At 35.2% G+C, this 13,281-nt stretch overlaps 1 protein-coding gene across 1 annotated transcript in view; it reads left to right on the forward strand.

The window, feature by feature from the left end:
- Window positions 1-13,281, forward strand: part of LOC131949908 (uncharacterized) — a 211,156-nt gene that overhangs the window by 150,530 nt on the left and 47,345 nt on the right. The gene's annotated exons all lie outside the window — the stretch shown is intronic.

Here is a 13,281-nt window from a genome sequence, read left to right on the forward strand (position 1 = left end):
AAATACGCGCAGCCTTAGGAAAACATGCAATATCAGCTTCCAGAGTTACCCGGAAGTGGAATTAGGTTAATTGATGGCCGGGGGTTAATTAGGAACTTAGACATGGAGGCAGGTGGGGTTCTAATTAGAAATGTGATGGAGAAATTGTTAGAAGCTTCAAATAAAAGTTTTCTTGGGAATGTTGAAAATATGATTTTTGTTTACATTTGTTTTAAAGAGTGTTATGTTTTACTAGCTTCAAAACCCGTAGACCAGTTGTCTTTCGTTCAAAGCTAGCCACGGCATTTAACTGTGGATTGCTTTTCTTTCAACTGAAATATAATTGTTTGGAGCTTTACAATCTTTAAACCTAAGGGTAGAACTTCATCATCGACAAAAATAATGTACATTGGCTAATTATACAGCCTTTAGATTAATTCACGGTGTTAGACTCATGTATAAGGGGCGGGGTGGCTAAGCGTATCCGGGTTCAAATCAGTAGAACGTCACTGAGTCCACCCAGCTATTCTGGGTACCTAACTCACGGTAGGAAAACAAACAAAACGTTTAATTTTTTTGTTGAGGACCTGAACAGCGCTGGTCAAGATTTCCTCTAAGGCGCTGGTCAAGATTACCTATAAGCTTCTGGTCAAGATTCTCCCAAAGGGGCGAAAGCATGTGTGAAACTTATATTTTGTGTTATCATCTTTTCCTGTTCGTTCCCTCAGAACACATTGGGCATATGAAGTACAGTTTATCTGTTTCAATCACCTCGGATAGTGTGGTCAGAACTTTGCAAACATGAGTCAGGTATCCATCAGAGCTGGGTGGACTTAAGGACGTCCTACAGATTTGAACCTGGATCCGAACTCGAGACTATCGTGTGAGCAGTCGTGAGTTCTACCATCAGACCACACCGTCCCCTATATTGTGTGTGGTGCTCGGAAGCGACCTACAGTCTACAAGGTTATGTATATATATATATATATATATATATATATATATATATATATATATATATATATATATATATATATATATATATATATATATATATATATATATATATATGTGTGTTACAATACGACTGGGCGACAGGCTTATAACTATAACGCAGCCACACAGCTTAGTGGGAACTGTGTTACTGGTCATTATGCTTACAGTGACAGTCATAACAAACGATACGATTTTGAGTAGTGTGACAAAGACCAAGTATTGATTGTTACGTTTTTTCTTCTCGCGCTAAGTATGTTTTACATGAATTATAGAGTAGTAGATCTTGCTGGGCAGATATTCCGGTCGGATAGGCTTGTGGAGGGGGGGGGGATCTGTGAGGGGATTTGTGGGGGCGGCGCTGATAGGTCCAGTGGCTGTGCGTTTTGTTGGTCTGCGTTTTTCATCGTGTTTTCGTTTAGGTATATATATATATATATATATATATATATATATATATATATATATATATATATATATATATATATATATATATATATATATATATATATATATATATATATATATATATAAAGATATATATATGGTTAAACCAGTAGCTAGTTAGCTTTTGATGCAACCGGTGAGGTTTCAGTTACCATATTTAGCAGCTATGAGCAAGGTTAAAATAGCAATATGCTTCTTGCAGGATCCAGGTTAAATCCAATTCGCTTCTATTTGCTTAACCGTACCTCACTGTGGGTTAGGAAAAGATTTACATTAGTGTTAGATTTTCCGCAGCGTTCCGTGGTAATAAAATATATATTATAACCAAGACGATTAATCTAAAGATAAAGGTCTTGAAATTTTAATTTTAAAAAATAATAACTTGGATAGAATTAAAGGTAAAAAGTGACCCCCCCCCCCCTTTTTTTTTTTAGCTTCTATTTAGAGAAAATATTTTTAAAATAGAAAAGAGAAATGCAGGAATGAAAACTAAAATGGATGGAACTAGTTTCAATTTTTTTGTCTTTCACTATTTACCCACGATTCCGCGGGCAACTGGGAATAATTGAACTTTACATGGGAAGGGAAGTAATAACGACGGGTATCGTATTACTCGGCCCGCGAGCCCACCAGCAAATTCTGCGGCCACAGGGTTAAGTAATTGTGCCGAAAACCGTCAGCTCTAATTAATAATAACACAGGAACTGTCAGGTCACATGCAGGATGATATGTGGGGGTGGGGGAAGGTTGGGGGTGGGAGGGGTTTTGAGTGGGGTGGGGTGTTGGTCGGAATGTGCAGCGGGGTTGCATTTCGCCTTTGGCGTTAAAAAAAATAGAAAAAAAAATAATAATTAAAGAATGTTTTTTTTTCAATTTTTTTAGTTAAAAAAAATGTTAATAATAACGAATATGTATTTTAAATTATGAAAGCGTTGAAATATAATTTATTTTTGATGATTATTATTTATTGAATTTAATCAGGGGCCAAAACCCTGGTTCTCTTCAGAGACAACTGATGGTAGGGCGCAGTGGCATAGGCAAGAGGAGAGGGTTAGGGGTTATAATGGACACACACCCCTATATATATATACATATATATATATATATATATATATATATATATATATATATATATATATATATATATATATGATTTTATACATATAATATACATATTTTAACCCCTCCCAACCACTGGTAGGGCGAGACGTTTAAAAGATGTTATTTGACGAGATTATAGGGCACATATGTATGATGACTAGACATCGTGCGCTTACAGATTTTGTAATCCTGTTAAAGTAAGGCAACCTTTCGATCCTGACGATCCATTTGGCAGGTGAATTAGAGCTCACTTTGATGTCACTGTGCCCAACTTTCTCACTCCCCCCCCTTCCCCCCCCCCCCCCCTTCCCCATCCATTTCCCGCTATCTGCCTTTATTTCAATACATTTAAAACAATTACCTCGATATATTAAATCAGACGGGATCATATTAAAAATACTGCTATTGTTTTTAATTATGAAGATTTTAATTTGTCAAGATTATTTTTCGCACGACACACACACTCACGCACACACACACACACACACACACGCACACACACACACAACAATTGTTACTCTGTCAACAACGTTTGACATTTCAATTCTCAAGACTATGTTTTTTTAAAAATCTAGGTCGACGCACACACACACACACACGCACGCATCACACACACGCACACATATGATACCCTTTACATTAGTGTCTAACCTATCGACAAAACTTAATCCTTTAACTAAACTTTTTCTAAGGATACATGTTAAATGCGGTTTTCCCAAAACAAGGCTAGAGTAGATCTGGTTTTATACACTTCACTGTTGCTTCAAAAAAAAAACAAAAAAAAAAACAAACAGGAATCGCATGTAAATAGATTGAACTATCCAGGCGGAAATGGCAGAACCAAATTGCATCACGGGAAAAGTGATTGTTAATGGAGGCGCAGATGGTGGTGACCAATCGGATAAATACGTGGCTAAAAATAGCGCTAGTCTATTTTTGAAAAATTATCTAAGTGTTTTTTTTTTTTAAATACAAGATGTAGTTATTTAGCTATATCTTCTTATCAAGTATTTATAGAATATGTTCACCTGCTTATTAGTAACATGCATGAATGTTCTTTAAAAAAACTTTCATATTTATATTTTTTCTAGTAATTTTTTACTGTAGTTTCATCTCCCCCTTCATGCTTAGTTAAGGTTAGATTGAAGTTTAAAATCAGCAGTAGGTTTAGGTTATAGTTGTATGATTTTGATTAGTGAGTTTCAAAGGTCGCATTGGCAATGAAAGCGCATTCACTTTCAATGTTTAGGGTTGGGTTTATGAATACTGTGCTTGTTAAATAATCTGATGTATCAACGTGTGATCGTGTATTCGTGAAATACATTTACCCCAAGCTACTTCTTCCCAAATCATCTAGGTTTTCTAGGTTTTAAATATTTTAATCAATATTAACATTAGATTCGTTTTTTTTTTCTCCTTTCGTTCTTTGGAATATTTCTTTATTCAAAGCCTTGCTTGTAGCACCATTTAAAACTCAAAGGGAAGAAAAAGTAACTCGTCACTAAGGGAAACGCGAGACTGTTGTAGGCTATTATCTCCCCTCTGATGGCAGATTTCTTGCTGTTTAACAGCACCTTCGGGGCTTACCGTGAACCAATAAATTTGGTCGTACTCGCGTTGTGTGCGGATTCACGTTGCTGGGAGTATTGGAGTCAAACAATAGTGCGATACGTGTTTATGTTCCGTTTTTTTGTAATCAGTCTTTTTTTTTTTTTGCTTTTAATTACATGGCACACCGTAAAAAAGCTACGAGTTAACTCCCTGAAATTTTTTTCTGTAATGTAAATACACATACACGTACCATCACCACAAACTACATTTGCAGAACCCACACAAATAATGCAAATTACACACTTTGCCCAGTACACACCAACACAAACTACACATATTTGTAAATAACTTACACTGAACTACACAACTAACTTACCTCCCTTTCGCACCTCAAACCACACAACTTACCAACTCCCCGTCCACACAACCTACCACCTCCCCACCCAAACCACACAACCTACCATCTCCCCACCCAAACAACACAACCTACCAACTCCCCACCCAAACCACACAACCTACCAACTCCCCACCCAAACCACACAACCTACCATTTCCCCATCCAAACCACACAACCTACCAACTCCCCACCCAAACCACACAACCTACCATCTCCCCACCCAAACCACACAACCTACCATCTCCCCACCCAAACCACACAACCTACCAACTCCCCACCCAAACCACACAACCTACCATCTCCCCACCTTAACCACACAACCTATCATCTCCCCACCTTAACCACACAACCTACCATCTCCCCACCCAAACCACACAACCTACCAACTCCCCACCCAAACCACACAACCTACCAACTCCCCACCCAAACCACACAACCTACCAACTCCCCACCCAAACCACACAACCTACCATCTCCCCACCTTAACCACACAACCTACCATCTCCCCACCTTAACCACACAACCTACCATCTCCCCACCCAAACCACACAACCTACCAACTCCCCACCCAAACCACACAACCTACCAACTCCCCACCCAAATCACAAAACTACCCTAAACCCCAATGCTCACCTTAAACCCCATAACCGCCCCTACCCATCTCAAATTCTACAACCTCAAATCACGCAACCTACCACACCCACTTCCTCCCCTGCACATCACAATCGGCCTCCCTCTTTCCTCCCATCTCACAACCCTCCCCCACACATCCCACCCCCAGATCCCACCCCACCAGCCTCCCTTTAACAATAACTTATTTGAAAACCATTATCTTGTTAATGTATACCTGCTCACATTAGCTTCCCTGAATAATTTAACAATTTTATAAAATTTAAAACCGTATTCAGATAATTTACGAATGCTTTTCCCCATTAGTTTTGTATCCTACCCGGCAACTGCTTTTATTTAGCGTGTCCTTGCTTTGCCAGATTTTTACGCCGTGGGCAGTTAAACATAATGCAGTAGCTTATCAATTAAAGCCAGCCAATACGGAGTGAATCATGTTTCTCGGATTGTTTAGCGCTGTTAAGTTGATTGCTTTGTTTCGTGAATAATTCATTCTTGAAGGAGTTTTTTTATCGTATATTTTAGGAAAAATAAAGAATAAGTTGTCATTTTCTCAAAGATGTAATGTTAATGAAATATATTGCATAATTTTGTTGGGATTATTGTTAATTTATTGAGGCGAGTATTGTTGTTATGTAATATAGGTGGTGGCGGGGGGGCATTGTGGTCTAGCGGTAGAACTCATACTCAGAGTCTGGGTGGTTAGCAACATAGGCACAATAAGTGTTCGATTCTTTCTCCTACTGCAACCTGTCGAACTTAAGGGCATTGCTCGAACCTGTTATATGACCATAAAAGAAAGACAAAAGAAAGTAGGGATAGATTCTTAACACACACACACATACACACACACACACATATATATATATATATATATATATATATATATATATATATATATATATATACATATATATATATATATATATATATATATATATATATATATATATATATATATATATATATATATATATATATATATATATATATATATATATATGTATATATATATATATCTATATATATATATATATACATATATATACATATATATATATATATATATATATATATATATATATATATATTTATATATGTATATATATATATATATATATATATATATATATATATATATATATATACTTCTGTATGTGAAGAGAGGGGTCCTGATATCTGGCTCTTCTCGACTTGCTGTACAGATATTGCGCCAATGATAATCAAAGTGCCTTATCCAATCGTCTTTAAGACTATGGAAGCATTTACTATAACATTTGCACATACGTCAGAAAGTCTGAAATCAATTGTTATTTATATATATATATATATATATATATATATATATATATATATATATATATATATATATATATATATATATATATATATATGTATATATATATCCAAATAAGTGAGTACTTTGTGTAGGACCCTGTTTTACAACCGAACCTTACAATGTGGGTGTTTATTATTGCATCATGACATTACTCAGACAGACTACCAAGCGGGAATAACCCGCTAGCACACAAATATCGAAGAACCATTTGTACTGTAATCGGTATTTAATGGCGGAGATTAGAGGGACGCCAGCGTCGACATTTTTAAGATAAAGGGGAGATAATTTAAGAGGCTCTGCGGACCCCTAACGAGCTGCGGAAGTGCGGGCTTGGGAGGGGACTTGAAAGACAGAACTTTGCAACACAGGTGCATCAAACAAAGCGACTTTTTATCCCTCTTGTTTATCTTTCTTCTGGAAATCCTTTTATGTTTTTTATTCTTCATAGCGTTATAAATTCGCCACCTTTTAATTTTCTTTGAATCTCCATTTTTTTTTGTTGTTTCTGAAATGAAAATAAATTCTTTTATAGTTTATTAGAATACGAACTTTTATATACTCCGTGAACTCCAACCATTTATTAGTTTATCGGATGATGCAGTTCATCATAAGAAAATGACCCCTTACAAAGAAATTGTTAAACAGATATCTTTTGTTGTTGATTTTTCTTTTTTTTTCTTTTAAATTGTCAATCGAACTTTACAACATCAATATGGGTTTTTATTCTTTCGACGAGCTTCGTCGCCTGAAAGTTATAGCTGAAGTAGAGTTAACATCAAACTCGTGACAACGACATTTGAAAAGACATTTTTTTTCCATACCGTGCAGTTATGTTTCTGTGACTTCTGTTATTGGCCTATTAGATACTAATAGGCGACAGAATAATTTCGAGGCTATTTCCCGCCTTTTGCAAATATAGCTACACTAAGCATTTCCTGGACCCTAATATTTACTCTATTCCTAACCATAACCCTAATCCTAACCCTGATTCTAAAAGGCAATCTAGCATAATAGACACAGAATCGATATTGCAAGGATTGTGGGTCAATAAGCACCAACTCGTCTTTTATATTCAAACTTTACAAATGCCCCCGAGCTAATTTAAATCCTTTCGAGGCCCTTTAGGGGCTGCCCTGTTAGCCCACGCAGGAGATGGGCACTGCTTGTAACTGTTGTTACCGAAAATTATGAAACGTTTATGAATGACATTCGAACACTGGGATCAATAAAAGGCCTCCGTTTAACATATTGTTTACAAATCTCCCGCCCTTACCTCGCTGTCTTGGCCACCCTCGATCCAGCCTCGGTAATGATTACAATTTGGAAGGGGGAGTACACAATTACATCGAGGAAAAAATATGTTCTCGTATAATTTATTCCTCTGTAAATAACGATTTACCATTATCGCTTGTCTGGGAATAGACAGCTATTAGAGGTCAGGGTCAGTTGCTATGGCTAACACAAGAAGCAGACGACATTTAAAAAAAAATGGCGGTAGATTGTGACCGGGGAGGATAAAAAGTTAAACATATTTTGTGAAAAACGAAACGTTGAAAAAAAAATTAGGTATTGAAGTAAAGAAAAAAAAAGTGCCCTGATGCATAATTTTCGATACGTCTGCGCTTGTGGCTATAATTATGTGCACAAATTATGGCGGGGCCTCGTCGTACGACGATGAATTGAGGTGGTTTCCGATATTTTTTTCTATCAAACATGACTGTTTCCGAAATTGCCACGTAAATAGCGACTTTTTAAAAAAAACGTATTAAAAAAAAATTTGCTTCGCTATTAAATAAGATATAATAACAGGAAAGAAACAACTTTATAGTAACAATACAAAAAATAATATTCTAGCACACCACGATATCAAACTTGAAATGTACCAAGTTATATTACACTCCACATTGTAAAGGGAGCTTATCCGGAAGATTTAAAATTTACAAACAAGAGAGAAACAAAAGAAAAAAAAGTCATTATAAATAAAAATTATGACATCTTCAGAAATAAAATAAATAAAATCTAACGTAAACAAGCTGTTTAAAAGTAATTTTACAAAAAGTTAAAATGTAGCTAGATTTATATTTATATTGCTCATTAAAGTGTATTGGGTGCAGTTGGCCGACATACGTGTAGGAAAAATTTCAATGTTAACATTGGACATTTTTTTTTAAATGTAAAATTATGACATCTTCAAACTATGAGTTTAAAAAACGTGGTTTACGTAACACAACGTGTATTTAAATTGCTCTCCAAAGTGTAAAGAGTGCGGCAAGCTTACGTAAATGAAGAAATTATTTCCACTTTGCAATTGAAATAAAATAAAATAAAACACATTAAACAACAAAAAAAGTATGACATCTCCTAAGTCAGTTTTAAAATCCCTGGCTTACATAACATAAACTGTAACTGGGTCAGCCTTTTTCGCGCGTTTCTTTCTTCAACGAGAACCAATGTTTTTTTTTTAAAAATAACTTTTTTTTCCGTTTTTTTTATTCCAGTTATAATTTTTAAATAACAGAAATTATTAGCTGATCCATCATCTCAGCCCTTTAACCAACTTTTAAGCGAATCGATGGGAAAACATGGGACTGATTTATGTATCCGAGGTATTAAACCATTGCCGGCTTTTGGGTAGTGTGTTTACACAAGTTAACATTTTACACAAGTTAACAGTTTACGCAAGTTAACATTTTACGCCAGTTATCATTTTACAAATGTTAACGTTTGACATAAGCTAACATGTTACACAAGTTAACATTTAGTAGATGTTAACATTTTACGCCTTTGACATTTTGCTGATAAATACGCTTGTTAACATTGTTAACTTTTGAAATAAGTTAACATTTTACAAAAGTTAACATTCTGCACATATTGCGTTTGACACAAGTATGCATTGTTAACACAAGTTAACATTTAATACAAGTTAACAATTTACAAAAGTTTACATTTTAAACAAGGTAACATTTTACAACTGTTAACGTTTGACATAGGTTGATATTTCATACAAGTTACCATTTTGCAGATGTTAACATTTAACGCCATTTGACATTTTACACAGGTTAACATTTTGCACATATTAGGGCTTTACACAGATTAGCGTCGTTTACTTTTAACACAAGTTAACATTTTATTCAAGTTTACATTTTCACGACACATTTCGATGTTTTGGTTAAAATTGCTATGAGAAGTTCGTGTTGGTCGATTTACATTCAATAGGGCAATTTCCATTTCTATTGCATTTTAATCATTTTCTTGTTTGCAACCAGATAATCCTTTACAAATATGGCATTGTTTACGAAAAGCGAATCATTTACATCTAGGGCATTGTTTTTAATTAAGGATGTGTTTACAAAAGGATAATTATGTATAAACAGAGAATTGTTTTAAAACAGATTATTTACACACAGAAAATGTGTTTACAAATAGAAGAAGTTTTACAGTAATACAACACAAAGGGAAATTGTTTACGAATAGAAAATGGTTTACAGTTTCATAAGACAGAAACAATGGCTAGCTATAGCTCAAAAAGAAATCCTCTTCAAATATACGTAAAGACTACACAGTTTATGATTAGACTAGATTATTTGTACCGACCGTAAAAAAAATTAAAATTTCAAATCTTGTTTGCGTACAAAGTAACCCAATTTCAAATAATCTCGAACACAGAACAAACATACTAGTACATGGAGTCAGGAGTGCAAACACTACGACCAGTTAGCTTTACAAAATGGGGCGTTCTTGATAGTCCACCTACATAGCCTTTGACGTCACGCCTCCCCACCACTTCCGTGTTTAGTGCGGTGTCCTTTTGTTTACTATGTACAACCTTGATGAAGTAAAATGTTTACTGTTTACCACTAAGTAAAAATGTAACCAGAAACAAACTTGCCCAAAATAGATTGGGGAAAAATAAACCAAAACTGATTTGTTTGCGTTAATTACAAATTGAGCAATACATTCACTTTAGTAATGCTTGAGCTAACCAGAAATGACGTAGGCATTAACGAGGTTAGCTTGTTACACCAAATCTCGGGAAAAAAAATTTTTGCCCATATTTAAGTTGCATCAATCATAGTTACAGTGGTTATTTCTGTAAAATAAAAAAAAAGAAGAAAGAAAAGGGAAAAAAAGCAATCGATGCTATCTGATCCCCAAGTTTTAAAGTATTGTTCGCTGGCTAGGCCACGGCTGGGCGTCTTTACTAGTCTTCTTCTATTATTGTCACCGCGCGTCATGGGACCTGCCTTATTTCCCTGTGGGTCCCCCTCCTTCGTTTTTGTCTCAATAACAATCGGAGTAAAAATTACTCCAGTGCAAGCTACTGATTCTATGCTTGGTTGGGGGGGGGGGGGGGCGGATTTTTAAAAAAATCTAGATAGAAAGACAATAAATGAGAAATGGGAGGGAACAATGGACATTTTATGCTGTTCAGGGGTATGGGGTATTTAAAGCAAAACACATCTTTTCTCTTCACGAATTAAAATTAATACGTTGCCTCATGTTGAAGAACAATGGAGGGTATTTGATTTATTTTGCTATAAAAAATTAACAAGAAAAATATTTTTGAAAATTATTTAAAATACGGCACATCAATTTAAAAAAAAAATATATGTTTAGTTTTTAATTAATTTTCTTTTTGTTGAAAAAAAAATTAATTACATCTTTGTAATATATCATATTTTGGTTTGGTTTACTTTTTACTTTTTCACTCAATATTTTTAAAATTTGTAACATCAGTTATTTGCAATGTGTTTAATGGCATCCGAACATACTTAGGTTTTTGAATAGAACTATCCGTTCTTTTGTCCCTTTATAAGGACTAGTACAGATTTTTCAACAAATGTCCCCTATATATATATATATATATATATATATATATATATATATATATATATATATATATATATATATATATATATATATATATATATATATATATATATATATATATATATATATATATATATATATATATAATAAGAAAGAAATACTAAAAATAGAGAAATATGTAGAAAAGTACCGCCTGGGGAGAACCGTCCCCCCTCTCTTGCCCACCCTCGCTACGCCACTGCTTTTGATAAGTACGTGTTTCAGCCGTCTAATCCGAATTCTGAATGGGATCCCACTGTGCGGCGAACATGGCGCTAGACATTAACAGCGACCAGCATCTCCTGTAATTTCTTACTCACGGGCCCGGGAATCGATTCTTGCACGCGGACGCCATCTTTTGGCACCCCGTAGACGTCGGGATTACTGCCATTGTTGCAGGGGAGTGCAGCGTTGAATGGCCGGTGGAGCAGGGGAGAGCAGCGGTGAATGGATGATGGGGGCCGGCAAGCAGGATCTGAAGGTTTGCTCCCGAGGACACTTGAACAAGGAATTAACTAGGAGAAGGAAGTGACGTGTATGAGTGGTGTACACGCGTCGACGTCACCGCTGACGGGGTGTGCATGGTATGACGTCGTCGAAATTTGGGACACGGTTTCACAGGCTTAGGAGAAGAGGGGAAAAATAAGGCTTTTATAAATAATAAAGAAAAAAAATAAGAAGAAAATAATAATAAATAGGCTTGAGTAATAAGTATCTCATTTACGAAAACTTATATTCGTTTTCTACAACACAACATACAACTATATTTTCTATTCAAGTTTAAAACTGTCATCTGAAAAATTGCTAAAAGTTTTGTCAAAAGACGAAACATACACATAAAATCGAAAGCTCTAAACAACACTTTCTGAAATTAATTAAGCACCTTCCTTTAATGATTTAAATAGCAATCATATCCAAAAGCTTAAAGTTTGCCTCCTCCCAATTAAAGCTTTAAGTCATCCCCCACCCACCAACCCCCTTACCCTTGTCTGATAGAAATCCTTGTACGATATCTTGTTGGTGTATGTTTCCCTTAGCTTTGTGAACGTCGCTCCGCCTCTGACAATATGCGTGATTTGAGACTCCTTTAAGCTTTTTTATCGCTAAATATCTGTATGGCTATGTGGCTACTTCTATATTAACTAGCAGGGATGCATATAACGAATACGAATACATGCTTTGTTTTTTAACCCTTATCTGTTTAGTTGGGGTTTTTAACAATAGCTGCAGTATGAGTAATATAATCAGTCAGGTTTTTCAGTATCACTGCTAGTGCTAGTTTAGAGTTGAGGTCATTGCTCATTAGGTCTATAGCGATACTGGCAAAAAATTGTCTCCAATTTTTTTTCAACAGTTTTTAAAGTTGTTTTTAGTAAGGTTAGGAAATACAGTAAAATAAATATTTTTTCAAAATGTGTGTGTGGGTGTGTGTTTTTAATAAAGAGGGGTGGGGAGGGAGGAGGGGGAGTGGTTGAACCACGGGTCAGGAAACCAAACCAAACCCTCATTGGTGAGGAGACAACGCGATGTTTAAAAAAAAACAGCGACAAGAATGATAATGAAGAATTGGCAGTCAAACGAAGAAAAAAAAATGATAGGAATCTTCTCCTCGTCTTAATACCCGGGTCATTTGAATATTCGATTTTTGTCAGTTTTTTTCTCTCTCTTTCTTTTTATTTTTAAATGATATTATTTTAAGGCTGAGATTTTTCGGGAGAAGAGGTCGCTTTGTGGTAATCGATGTAGGGTAAATGTGAGTTTTATTGTATTCTGGGAGTAAGGGGGGGGGGGGGGGGGAGTTGGCACGCTGAAATATTTAAAAAATAACATTTATTTTTTTAATTTAATTTTTTCTTTGATAAGGGGAAGTAACTACGTTTAGGTCTTACTAAGTATTATTATATTGTCAACTTCAGTTTTGTAAAAACAGTTTTTGGGTATTAAATAAAAACACTTTCGTGTTTTTAGTGGACTTAAT

The sequence above is a fragment of the Physella acuta genome, unplaced genomic scaffold (genome assembly GCF_028476545.2).
Source record: "Physella acuta isolate Inbredline_101_S28 unplaced genomic scaffold, ASM2847654v3 ptg000719l, whole genome shotgun sequence".
NCBI classification, from domain to species: Eukaryota; Metazoa; Mollusca; class Gastropoda; family Physidae; genus Physella; species Physella acuta.